The sequence below is a fragment of the Mastomys coucha genome, unplaced genomic scaffold (genome assembly GCF_008632895.1).
Source record: "Mastomys coucha isolate ucsf_1 unplaced genomic scaffold, UCSF_Mcou_1 pScaffold23, whole genome shotgun sequence".
Taxonomy (NCBI): domain Eukaryota; kingdom Metazoa; phylum Chordata; class Mammalia; order Rodentia; family Muridae; genus Mastomys; species Mastomys coucha.
In genome coordinates, this window is record NW_022196906.1 from 76,726,587 (window position 1) to 76,741,377 (window position 14,791).

The window sequence follows — 14,791 nt, forward strand, 5'->3', positions numbered from 1 at the left end:
TATTTCATGTTTTTACACTATACTATGGTTTTCAGAACAGCTTATATATTTCAAAAGTCTTTATAAACTCTAAAGAAACATAGACGATTAACTAAGGAGGTGGCTTGTAAGAGAACAACAAAGTGAGGCTGAATGCTTTGCTTGACATTTGTAACTCTTGTATCAAGTTTGAAGAAGAGGACTTTATAAGTTACTCTTTCTCTGAGATGAATGCTTTTCCAAATTATCACAGCAAATGAACCAAATTCTTACCCTCACCTAATGCCTGTGCCACCCTCCAAGCAGAACCATTGGTCATTGAAACAGTTCGTGGATGACTTTATGGATAGACCATCTTAATACACACACCATTTCTTAAAGGAATGTAACCTGTTCTCTGTGGTCTGAGAATAAAGTCACTCACTCCAGTCAAAAAAAAAAATGTAATTAGGTAAGTAGCCTCAATTAGACCCAACACATCCCAACCCTTTTACTCTTGGACACCCTTGTAGCACCTGACTATTAAGTCCTGACAAATTGTTTGACTCAAGTAAGTTTCATTGTTGTAATGAAACCCACTAGCACATACAGTAACTAGAATAAACAGTCACTAGTGTTTAAAAAAAAAAAGAAAAGAAAATCAAGCATTAATTTTATCTCAGGACCCTGAATTAATCTTTAAAACTCTTATAAACTTTATGTTATTGTTAATTGAGTTACTTCCATAGTCATTTTAAATAGCTATTTCTAATACATCTTAATCTTAGCATTATTATTGTTATTACAAAATTTGAAAGTAATTTTTATGAAGAAATTTTAAATTAAAGCTCAGACAGCTGCATGCAAAAAATGAAAATAGAAAACATATGGTATGTTATATACCTAACATTTATAAAGAGATAAATTACAGTAATTGTTTTGTTTTCTTAATCAAATTTAACACTTGTTAACGATTGATTTATTAAAACCAGTACTTTGAAATATTTTTGGTAAAAAATTATTTAATTTTTATTACTCTTTGCTGAAAATCCAAAATAAAATAAAATAAGGCATCCAGAGCAGAAAAAAAATCAAAGTCATATATTTTAGAATTTACCGTAAGTAGACACAAAACTGCTATGTATGTATGTGTTTTTCTGTTTAATTAATGCATTAAATGATGTTATCTAAACATAAACATGGAGCTGAGTCAATTCCCATAGTCTCTTACATGAGAAATCCTTATACCTTCATATAAGAAGCAAGAATGGGGATCACTACATTCACAACTCATGTTAGTTGTTAATTAATAGTTACATATCAAGTTTGTTTTCTCCCCTAAAACTATCTTGAAGTTTATTTCTAAACTACTATGAAAGATTAACATATCACCCAACCAAAAGACCTTAAACCTCATTGTAAAATAAGTTATATCTGTGTTTTCTTCCTCAATATGATGACAAATTTTATTGCTATTTTAATGCTTGCTATCCCACAAATTATGCCTGAGGTTCTCTGGAAATTCTAAATAAGGCTGTTCCTTAATAAAAATAACATATACATAACACATCAGGAAAAATGTCATGCACTTTTTCACCAAACATACAGGCCTGCTGCACCTGCCATCTGCTTCATTGCTACTTGGCAGTGAAGCCTTCTCATGAGATGCTCATTCCCTGTCCTTGTAATCCTTTATGCTCTCACATTTTATTTTCTTTTTCTTAATGAAAAAAAATGTATTCAATATGTTTTTTTTTTACATTTTTTCTTCTCCACCACATCTTGCCACATCATCCCCAACCTCCTATTCTTCCAATTGTGTTCTATTTTTCTCTTTATCCCTTTCAAAACAAGTAAAAACAAACATACAAAAACAAGAAACATTTTCAAAAATTATGCCACTTGAATGTGTCCTATCTGACATGATCTTACATGGTATTGAAAATATCAGCTAGGACCCTTTGACTTGATCTAATAGACAAAATTCTACATCTCAGTATTTGGTTCTCTTCTCCAAAGCGACATCTGCTTCTGCCATTGCTAGAAGTAGTTAATTATCTCCCTTTCCTTTCATTTAATTATCCAGGTATCAAGGTCCAAAAAGTGTTTCTCACCGAGTTTCCTGTATTTGTAGTTTTTCGAAACTCAGTTATGATTCCAGACTTTACTCAGAGTAGATTACAAGACTCTATCTATATCTCTTATATATCTACAGAAAGAAGAGGGAGAAAGTCACGTTTTACAACTATGAATAATGAAACTAAAAAGTAAAAATGAAAAAATTGTTTTTCCAGATATGAGTTTTTCTTGTTATAAGAGGTTCTACTCTAGAGCATTTATGCAAATGACCAAAATGGGCATTCTTTATTAAGTTATTTTAATAAGAAAGGTTTAAAGATTTTGGAGCACATGTTGGAAAAAAATTCAATAAAGAAAGAGAATTACTGATCAATTTCATTTATGAATATAGATGTGAACTGATTGTTAAATACTTCTTGTGATGATAAGGCAGGGAATACTTTAAAATCCTTTCCTTGAGAAATTATTTCTAAGCCCACTGCTTTTAAAGGACGTCAAAGGATTCATAGTTCTGAGGCTGTATTTTCACAGAGTAGAACCGTGCAGTAATCATGCTACTGTCATGTGCAGGGCAAATACTGCCTAGCTTCAAATGTGGAAATGAAGCCCCCTACTGAGAGTATATTAGTCAATTCTGATAGAGACAGTGGGTCACCTAGAATTAACTGCTACAACAGTCAGTATGAGTAGCTATAGTAAGATATCCTAGGCAACAAAGCTTGTAAACAAGAGAAGTACGTTTCTCCAGGTATGAAGGCTGAGGAGTCCAATATCAAGGTGCTGGTAAAATGGGTGTCCAGTGAGAATTGTTTCTTGCATATGATTATCTACTCGGAGTAATCTCACATTAACATAGGAGTGAGAGGTTTCTACTTTCTTGTAGGAACACTAACTGGCCCACAATGTCTCTTCCTTTTGACCTAAAGACTCCTAAAAGCCCTGACCTCACCTAGCATCATAATACCATAAATCTTAACATCTAAAAATATGAATTTGTGGATAGCATTAACAACAAGACTACAACTCCAAACATGGCACAGAGCACATAAGTTTGCAGAGTGTACAAGAATGTAGAATGCGGAAGAGAAAGCACTGAAACCTAAACTTCAGGCATTTACCCAAAGAGATTTAGCAAAACTCTGGAGAAGCGAAATTCTGGGTAAGATTAATTTCTACTATGATACATTACATTTATTGGTAGTTTATGTACGTGAAAGACATGTAGTAAGTGTTTGTTTCCTTCTTCCTACTTTCTCCTATGCAGCTAGAGTTTCTAGCTGCTCCAGCGCAAACCTTGCACTGTCTCCTTTATTTACAGTCTTATTGACTAGGTAACTATCCAGGTCAATAAAATGTGAAGAGAAATGTCACCAGGCAGCTGCTGCAGACTTCCTTAAGAGGTAAATGGTGCTTTTCACTTCCCTCCTTCTAGAGTTTCCTTTATCATGTTTCCTGGAAGAGATGATACTATCACAAATCTTTAGGTCAAAAGTCATATTTTAGGAAGTCCAGGGTGACAAATGAAACTTCAGCGACTCCATGGAGCTGCACCCCAGTCCACAACTGGACAATTGTCTATGACATCGGAATTTTGTACATGCTTAAAAATTGCTGACTTGGGATTATTTGAGGTATCATTATTTGTTGTTTCTTTCCCATTCAAACATTACCACTCCTCCCATTATCAATATTTATTGGGTATCTACAATATTACCAGCACAATAGAATCTATCAGAAGCACTGTTTCTGCTCTAGAGGAACTGATGTCACATAAGTGAAATGATAAATTAAAGTAGCATTTTTTTATTTGGTGTTTTCTGAAAGCACCTAGGAAATATATCAGGCAGAATGTGAGGTTTGGTTATGACAGAGCCTCATCATTTAAAAAAAAAGAAGAGGAAGAGAGTGTATCTTAAGGGCAGACACACACACACAGAGAAACACACATACATACACACACATAAATGATTTAACAGTAAAGATTTACTTAACTGAGATGCCATAAAAATAACACCCAATCAGAATGACTAGTGCCCACTGTTCCTAGGCCACATGGTGTTATTTTTAGGAGAGTTGAGAAGGGGAACTGTGGGACATAGTTGAGAATTGTAGTAATATTGGTATTTGTTGTTATAATAAAATTTGCATTTAAACTTGATAAATCCTATTATCAGCTAAGAGAAAAAAGTTAACAAAATTATACAACTTTCCTGTAAGCAAGTCTTAAAATCAAAAGATTAATATACACAAGAGGATGCAGAGAAAGCATTTGAAAGTCACATTCATAAAATTTCATCCTATTTCTATGAAGTTAACACCTGTGTTTGGATTTTTCATAAAAATTTTATCAGACATTATCATCAGAATTTATTTCTCCATTAATTATTTTACAGCACATGCATGTTGAACAAGCATAGTGTCAAAAAATCAAAATAATCTAAAAATCTTTAGATGAATGGGATTTTTATTTGTTTACTGCTGTTCTCAATACACATGAATCAGTGGAGACCAAGGAGTCATTTTGGCTGTATCTTTGCTTATATATTTGTTATTAGATTGCCTAAAACATTTAAATTCATAGAAATGTATCAAAAATGATGAAAAGCAAAAGCTGGTGACTTTACAAATTATTAAATGTGAATATATTTTGCCCATATCCAGAATCAACTGGATCACAACTTTATCTAAAGGAATCCTCCTGAGAATGCCTTCAAAGGCACTAACCACACTGAGACTGTGTCATAGCGACATGTTTCCAATAGGCACACATGAGATGCTTGTTGGTAACAAAACTATGTAAGTGCTCCAAATCTTCCTTGTGACTCGACCAATTTTCCTTTTGTCCAAAAGGACAAACCAACCTGTAGAAAGAGTTCTTTATTTAAATGGGAAGTAGTTTTAACATGATGAAGCCACAATGTACCAAAAGTACTATAAAAATTGTTCATAATTTGTATAAAACCTCCATAACACCAGAACAGCCACCTCTAGATGATTTGAATAGCTCTACGAATGTTAACTCATTCCACTCCCATAACATTACAACACTCAAAACTGCATGTCAAATATTGAAATTCAAATAGAAGTAATGGAAGAAGATTGACATAAATCATAAGCCAAAAACACCTGTGGGGCAGCATAGATGAGGTTGATCTACTGTGTAAACTTTAAAATGAGGCAGACAAAAGTGAATATTAATTTTCCACTCTTCCTGGGTTGGCTTGGATTCTTAAGTATGTGACACCCACAGTCAAGCAGTCTCTCTGTAGCCACATGATTGGCATGCTGTCTGCCTGTGACTCTTCACTTACTGTATCAAGTTTATCAATGAATTCATCAAAAGCTGTTTGTGCTGGAGAGCAGGCTTCATGTGGGGAGTTCAGAATCTCGTGATAGAACACAATGAAGCTACAGGCCAGCCTGATCTGGTGGCATGTGCTGCTCTCACTTCCCTTGGTCGGCTTTTGAAGGTTTCCTGGTGTGCATGTTGCTTATGGATAACCACAAGCCCTTTCATGATAGAGCCAGCAACCACCTCAGACAAGTGAGGGTGGCAGTCTCTCTTGACTTTTAAAGAGAAAACATGCTGCTTGTGAAGCTCTGGGGATCAAGATGTGCCTCCCATAGAGACGGCACATCACTGAAAATACCTCTTAGCTCCATCTCAATTCTCCAGCTGTATTTTCCAGCTGTCTGATTTTGCTTATTTTCATCCCAGTGCATCTTTTTTTTCAATACTTCAGATGATGCTCCAAGATGACTTATAGGGTCCTACAACAGTTGCATAGCTAACTCCCTTGTTAGATGATTAGATCCTTGGCTGCTATCAATTTAATGAAGGCTCCATGTTATCCTATAGCTCATCTTGCTTGGCCAAGTACATGGCCTTCTGTTTCAGCCCTCTCCTATCCATGACTACATATTCTATGTATAGAGTTGGTGACGGTAGCCTCCATAACAGGCTCAGCACTCTCTCGGAGTAACAGCACTGAGACGGAGACCCTGTCTAATATAATTTTAACAAATAACATTTTATCACACACATAGGTAAACAATTAAGATCAATAAAAGTAAATATTTCTACAGTAATTATTTATCATACCTTAAAATATGAATTTCTGTTTGGCAGTTTTAAAAGGTTGAAATGTGCTACAAATTAAAGCCAGCCAATTTAGTCAACCTGTAAGCAACAGGCTAAGTGAGAGACAGAGATGATTGGAACAATTGAGAAGGGACATACAATAAGGACTTCTGTGTTGTATACACAAGTACATACACATGTGCATGAATAGCCATATACACATGCATGCATGCATACACACACACACAACTCAAATAATTTCAATAGATTGCTAGAATACAAAAAACAAGTACTATGATTTTAATTCAAAAAATAGAGATGTATAGTCCTTAACTATTGAGCTGTGTCCATATTTACTCATGTTCCTAAGATGTCTCACTGCATCATTTATCAACATTTGCAATTAAGAAATAATACATTCTTGATCATACTTCCACTGCCACTCTCTCACATTCACACGATGGTAGGCATGAAGTAGACATTCATAAAGACATTAAATTGTGAAAGATAAATGCATAATAATGCTAAAAATGAAGTAAAACTATAAAGAAGGGAAAGAAAGAAGTTAAGTAAAAAAAACGAAACAGTTAAACTCATGTTTCATCAAAACAATAATAAAAGAATACATATGCAGGAAGGTGAGAAGCCGGCAGAGTGAATGGCAGACAGCCAGGATTTGTGAGAATCAGCAATTCCTTAACAATGGGACTTACAGATGGGACCCGTTCTAGCAGATTATGGGTTGGGCTGGGCTGCAAGGGTCACTTATATTTTTAAGACTGTATGTTTGAGAGAAACTACATAGATATAAATTAGAATAAGTGTAATTTCTAAAGTGTGATTATCTCAATTTTACTCAGAAAACAAAGTTATTTAAAAGTAGACATAGGATAAAGTAAAACACACTCTTGTGATGTGGTTTTTCTCGTTTTAGGGTATATGATTTAGTCTATGTTTTTTTCTACTTTTAGAAACCTTTATTATATAATAAATCCAATAGTTTCCAGATTTTCAGAGACATCTGCACAAAATGATTGCCAAATTTGTTTTGCATTACAGTTTTTGGGTTTTTTTTATTTTATTAGATATTTTCTTTATTTACATCTCATATGACATCTTCTTTCCCAATTTCCTCTCCAAAAAAAAACCCAAAAATCCAAAAACCAAAAAACAACAACGAGAACAAACCCCTGTACCCTCCCCCCCCCCTGCTTGCCACCCTACCCTCTCCTGCTTACTGGCCCTGGCATTCCCCTACACTGGGGCATAGAACCTTCACAGGGCCAAGGGCCTCTGCTCCCATTGATGACCAACTTGGTCATCCTCTACTATACATATGCTGCTGAAGCAATTAATCCCACCATATGTACTCTTTGGTTGGTGGTTTAGTCCCTGGGAGCTCTGAGGGTACTAGTTAGTTCCTATTGTTGTTCGTCCTAAGGTGCTGCAAACCCTTCAGCTCTTTGGTTCCTTTCTCTAGTTCCTTCATTGGGGACCCTGTACTCAGTTCAATGGATGGCTGTGAGCTAGTCTATGTTTTTTACTTGTTAAAATCATGACTCTTGAATGTGAGGGTGTTAAGGCCCACAGGCAGGCCAGGAGCTCTACGTCTCACTCTTGTATCAGTAGAAGCTTAAGAGCCAAGGACAGTGTCTAAATTTGAGAGCTGGTAAAGATCATGGACATGCAAGACAGAAAGTCACAGGTACTAGGACAGAATTCGCTTGTTATTTTGTTAAGTGGTTTTCTGATATATTATGACTGTAGACTTGGGCTGCTCTCAAATTTGGTCAGATAACCTTTGTGCAGTAGCCATCACTGCATGGAGAGACTGGTCACTGATCAGTGGTTAGAGTAAGAGACTAACGAAGGGGCTAATGGCAATGATAGCTGGTGGGAGGGGGAGAATCGTTCCTTTTTTGATGATGGGGCCATGAGTAAGCTATATGCTCCAATGAATGACCTCCATACTTACATACATATGAGCAGTGCTATTTAGACTTTGCAGGTTATCAAAAGATAAGAAGCAAAGCACAGATGAAGTTAGGAGGGGGACAAGCTGCAGTGAATGTAAGGGGAGTGAGGTTGGGGACATGAAGTTACATAGAATATTTCATTCCATGTATATGTGCAGTTCTCAAAACTAAAGAATAATTATAATAAACATATGATGTATAAACATCAGATTAGTTATAAGTGAAATAAATATGTCAAAGTTTTTTAAAAATTCAAGATTTTTTAAGTGTATAGTAGTCTACATTTCTGTATCTAAAATATCTCTATTATGTTTATTTCTAACACATATAAGCTACAATGCTAGGCTATCTAACGAGGCCAACTTTAGGATCATTGTTTACTGATAACCAAATTCACTGCATTTCTTCTTCTGTTCTTGAAATATTTAATCAACAGTGGTAGCATCACATGTCCTTGCAATTAAATACAGCCACCGATAGAGTATTTTTGCTTGAATCCTTCCTATTTGCTCTGGTTTCTTCTTAGACGTGTCTCCTGTTAAAACAACTATAAGTCAGTGATCATTTACTCTAGTTTATTTTCCTATAACCATCTATCTATCTATCTATCTATCATCTCTCTATCTTCTATGATCTACATATGATCTATCATCTACCTATATATCGATTACCTATCACCTAGCTATCAATCTATGTCATTATCTTCCTATTTAACTTCTCTATATCTATCAATCATTATATTTATCTATCATTTGTCTGTCATATATCAACGACCTAGGCATATCCATCCTTTTGGCTCTTTATTTCTCTTTTGAACTTTACTAATATTAAAATTCTATTCCATTTAATATTTCAACATCTCCCACAATTCTAAAGGATAGGACTACCTTGCTAGGGTTCTGGCGCCTAGAAAACAATGTTGACTCTTCCAGCAATCTGTACTGATCCACTTTTCCAGGTAGTGCTGTCCTTGCTGATGTTTCTTCATCACTTGGCACTTTGCCCCAACCCTAGAGAACTCTATTGCTCTACCCTAAGGCCTTCAAAGTATCGAACGGATACTTTGTTCTCTGGAGTTTTCTAGGCTCTGAAGCAATTAATTCTGCTTTCTTTGCAGCAGTGAAAAGAGTGCCTCTTTAACCCTTTTAAATTGTATTTTGTGCCCTGGATGTCTTTCAGGGAAAGTAGCTCTTTCAGCTCTACTTATAATAAAACAATTCTACCCAGGACTCAAATTTAAGTTCTTTGGCATAGCACAGGGAAGGGTAATGGTCAGTATGGGAGCCAACCTAAGTGACAGGCACAATTCTTCATTTAAAATTTCTGCTGTATCTGCATTAAGAGGACTGTTTCAGGTCAGACTTGTATGCCTACCTCCTTTTTTTCTGCACATCCTTCTTCCTCAGCTATCTGTAAATGCTTCAGAAATTTACTAACATCTGAGTCTGCTATAGGCATAGTTTGCCTTTTGGCTTTGTGTATACAATGGCATATCTGTCAAGGTCAGAGGAAAGGGCATATCAGAACACCGATGCCTTTCTGTGGAGTCTATCTGATCACCAATAAAGATCCTACAAAGGCTATATTATCCTTTCGGTTTATTAGATACTGTTTGAAATTGGTTTGAATGTCACATCTCCATTATACCTTAGTAAGATCTGTATATTGTAGCCAAAGGATGTCAGTTTGGTCTGGACTATTCCACCTATACTATAGCTTGGGTGCAGAGACTTTTCTTGGCACCCACAAGTAAAAATCTTTGTATTAAATCTTTATTTGAAAAAAAAGAAAAAAGCTTGCCTTCATATGCTTATAAATGTTAAAAATCTACCAAAAACTAAGACTGTGAGACCCTGAGTAACTTACCTTCTAAGTAGTATGTTGTCATTTATGAATCTGGAAGAGCCACTTATGAAGGGCAATGACACTTGGGCATGGCTTTCCTCACCAGTAAGGGATCAGAGGTCACTGTGGGGTTGACAAGGGCTTGTGTTGATAAAACAGAACAAGAGAGGGTAATTAGTAAAGGGCTCTAAAACGAAGTGGCCAGATACTCAAGGGCACCTCCTGGGAAACATATGAGAAAAATACTTTAAAGAGTTTGTAACTTCTGCTGTGGGCAAATTAATGAGACCTTTCTTGCTCTTGTTCTTGTGGAATTTCTCTTTAGGAAAATAATGGTCTCTTTTAATGCACATTGAATTGAATCTCATCTAGGCAATGTTTTGAAGTGCAGAGCTCACTTTCAAAGTGAGAATGGGGAAGGAAAAGAAGGAGGCTGTCTTTCATGGCCAGGCACATCTAGGTTATACAAGTCTCACAGAGTAGAGTTTCTGTCCTCATTACCAAAGGCTGGTTTTTCCATCTCACCTGTATGAAAAGCTTTAACTACAATAACATTGCAGAATTTGCCTGGCTAGGTTTTCAGTAATATGATGTACTTAGAGGAACCTTCCTAAAAATAACTTTTACACTTGGCTTATTAATGTAATTCTTAGTTTATTATTACATTATTTTGCTTTTCCTATAGGCATCTTAAGGTTCGGGCTTTGTTAAATAATTTTAATTTGTCCATTTAGAGTGTTTTGCATATTCTAGCTCTAATATATTTGGAATGGAGAAGTGTTTGCTTTTGATGAGAAAAGTTTAGTGCATGCTAAGCAAATTCAGTCTTTTAGTTCTACTTAAGAAACAATTAAACATTTGTCTTTGTCAACCTAGACAATCGGATAAAAACAACTCTCTAAACACTAAACAAGCTGGTAAGAAGTTTCCCTACCTGGGCCTAGGCAAGACAACAGCAGCAGCAACTGTGGGAACTGCTTGGGTAACTTTTCCCTGGAGATGGCAGTAAAGCGCATGTGGACAAGGCACACACACACACACACACACACACACACACACACACACACGCGCGCGCACACGCACACGCACACGCGCACACACACACACACACCAGTTGAATGGCAGCAGAGACAACATGAGGCAACGTCGAAACTCCAAAAAGAAACATGCAAGGGGAGGGGGCACTGTGCTATCAAAGGACATTTATTTAAGGTGAGTAGCATTAAGATATTTCATTTCATAGTGGGAAATACATGTGCTATTGACCTGAAATGTATAGTGTCCCTCTCAAGATGTTCTCTGAGCCTTAGGTGCAGGAGTCGGGTTATGGATTCATTCACCCATTAGGGTTGGGCATCCCACAATCCCTTGACTTCTATATTTTGACCAGGTGTGGTTTGCTGAAATGGTCTTGGTCTGTAGAAAAAAAAAAGTTTCTTCTATGAGGGATAAGTTACCTGGGAGTATAAAGGTAAGTATTTAGAATTCATTTAGGAAAATAAAAACTAAATTTATCCTATTAAGTTAAAGAAAATATGACTCATTAAAATTAGTTCTCATTTTCTCAATATAAATGAATTGTCCACATAAGAAAATATTTTTGTAGATTTAATGATAAATTATGTCTATTCTAGAACTAGAAATATTTCTTCTTTCTTGAGAGCAGAGCCTCATCAGTTTGACTCCTTGTAGCTGTGATTTCAGGCAGGCATGGCAGTTTAAAAGTCTCTCCAAAATGATAGAAAGTAGGAATAGATTTTAGGATTTAAATTACAACAGTTGTTACTACAACTGTTGCTGAGATTGTACTTTGGGTATTATGAAAAGTTAGCCCATTCTTTCTTTCCTTTGTTCTTTCTTTTTTTCTCCCCTCCCTCCCTCACTCCCTCTCTCTGTCTTTATTCCCTCATTTATACATCTTTCACTCTTTTCTCCTTTCTTCCTCCCTCCCCCTCTCTTTTTCTTTCCTTCTTTCTTTCTCTTTCTTTCTTTCCCCCTCTCTCTTTCTTTGTGTCTTCTTTATATTCTCTAAGATAATTAGACACAGGGCCAGTGCTATGCCCACTCATCTAATTTTTCTTTTTACTCCTGAACTAAGTAGATCACAAATAAATAGAAAAGAAATAATCTTTATAAAAATGATTTTATTTTCTTCTTTTGGGTATGCCTTCTGGAATATATGCATGGTATACAGAATGTGCTTCGTGCAGATACACATGATTCAGATGAGTCAGGGGAGACAGAGAGAGATGACACTGTGGCTGTGCTGTTGAAGCTTCGCTCAGAAACCACAGGGATGTTCTCCTCCAGTCAAACTCATATCGTGCTTATAATAAAACACTTGCATGTTCGTTTTCTTTATTTGTTTGCTTCACTTGGACTTTTGAAATATACTATGCAATGCAAACTAGATTCTTCCAGCTAGCATGGATTTCACTCCATCCCTTCATTTGCATTAATGTCCCTCACAATATAGCCCTATTTCAGCTAACGGCTTTGTCTATGGAGCTTGCAGGCAGCATTCAGGCTTAAAACAAATTAATGCTCCTCTTAAGATGGAAGTCAACATTTTTCATGCTTATTCAGACACATGAATGGCTAGTCTGAACATCCCTTGGAGAAAAAATTGCTTTTAAGTGATAGCAATCACCTGCATCAAATAAAATGAAGGGCAACGGTGACAGTCTTTGGTGACAGTCTTTGGTGATTTCTTTCTTTCCTGAATTTGGCTCACCCCATCCCACTTCCAAAAGCTTATAATCAAGAGAGCATAAAGTAAAAGCTCAAAAGAGACAAATCTTTGTACTTAGGAATGAGAGCCAAGCCATAGACCCCAACACTGAGAAGGGAGAACAACCCAGAGAATCCTGCCATTGACATTCATTCACATTGAATTTGTGTTCTGTTTTTTTTCTCTAAGTCAGGATCCTTATGGATTTGTGCGCATAGCCAAGGAGAACTTGCAAGTATACCAGAAAGATAGCTACCTGGGAATAAATGCCACATGTCACAAGTTAAGCAAAAATCCATGCTTTCTCTGTCCTTGAAATACCTTATTATAACAAAAAAAAAAAGTTGAAATCACAGAAGAGTCACTTTGATAATGAACTCAAGAGACTTCCAAAAAGGCTTTCTCTGTAGTAATATGATTTATTCTCCCTGAGGCAATTGTATATACCTTTTGACAATGAAGGCAACATTTAATGATCAAGAGTATTATAATTAATTTTGGACAAAATTTTATTGTTGATGATTGGGAGTAAAATCCCAATGCACTCCAATAAATTTCTACAGTCAAAAAATAATTGAAAGCAGGTACTTTTATTAACCTTACATAATTGAAAATTGCAAAAATGGGCAAAGCTCTAAAAGCCAAACACCTCTTGATTTTTAAGTTAATTTAAGCCTTTTTAATTCTTTGTCTAATCATAATATACACCAATCTACTTACATGGAAAATTGAACAAAATCAGTCTTGCCTGTGTTTAGTATTTAAAGAGTTCCTCTTATTTTTATATTTAATTCATGGGTACCAAAATCATATCTATAATGAATTTTCTAGGTAATATATTCTTTGAAATTGTGCATCTGTAGTAACTCACAAATTTATGTGCCATAATAACACTTAGCATTTATGTGAAGGTGTTCATCTTCAAAGTGCATTATATACGTTAGGAATTTCATCATCTTAGCACATTCTGAGGAAGGCAAATACTGTTATCTCTATTTTACAGATAGGGAAACTGAAAAAGACAAGTCATTTATAGGCATAATTAGAAGGGGCATTAGCTTTGTGGATAAGGCAGGAGAACAAAAATATTTGTGTCCTAATTTTCAAATTTATATAACATAGTGCACTAGAGCTTTCCTTGAAAATATCATATACCTAAATTCTTATTTTTCTGGCAAATAACAGATATGTTTTCAAATATGGTATGAATTAAAATTTATCTATATTCTCTTTCAATTTTCTTATTTCATTTAAAAAGAAAGGTTATGCACTTTTCATACTAGTAAGAATCTTGACTTGTGTTGCTTCTGTCTTTCTCTTCCAGGCTATTGGGCATTTCCTACTTGGTATATTTTTGTGAGAAACTGAGGATTTTTATGTTTTAACAGTCTATATATTGATTCATCTTTACAATGAAATAATATATCTCAGTAACCACAATATGCTTCGCAGTATCCGAGTACTTAAATATTCTTTTGGAGTCTCAATAGTATTTAAGACATGTAAACACAGATGGATTCTAAGCATGTTTGCTTATCAAAATGTGTTGCTCTTGTTCGCAGTAATGCTTAATCCATGTTTGACATTGACATGAATTTATCTAAGATGCCATGGCTTACTGGAATAGTTGTTTCAGAAGCATGGCTTTGGAGTCCAAAATGTAACAACAAACTGAAAAAGATGATCACGATTGCCTTATGTCTAAGCCCAATAAAGAGGTTAGTATGAAGCTTCTGTCTGAGTAGTCTCAGAATGATGAAGAAAACAGGCTTGAGCAGGGGCAAGAGATAGTGTGCCTATGATCCAGTGGAGGTGGAGACTAGGAGACCCACAAAAATAGAAATGTACATGAGAGTTCTGCCGTATCATCATAGGGATGTTGAGCTGTGTTTCAAAAATAAGGAGTAACAGGGTAAGGGAGACCATGGTCAATAATATAACATGGATAAGACATATTCATTCATCCAGACTCATATTCTCAAAGTCCACAGCTGAGCCAACTTAGACTCTACTCATGATCTTGAAGGGAGATTTAGATAAAATATAGGATTTGGTACCCACGGAAGGAGTTGCAGAGATTAACTATGGAGCAGGGACTGAAGGAAGGGCAAGCCAGCCTAA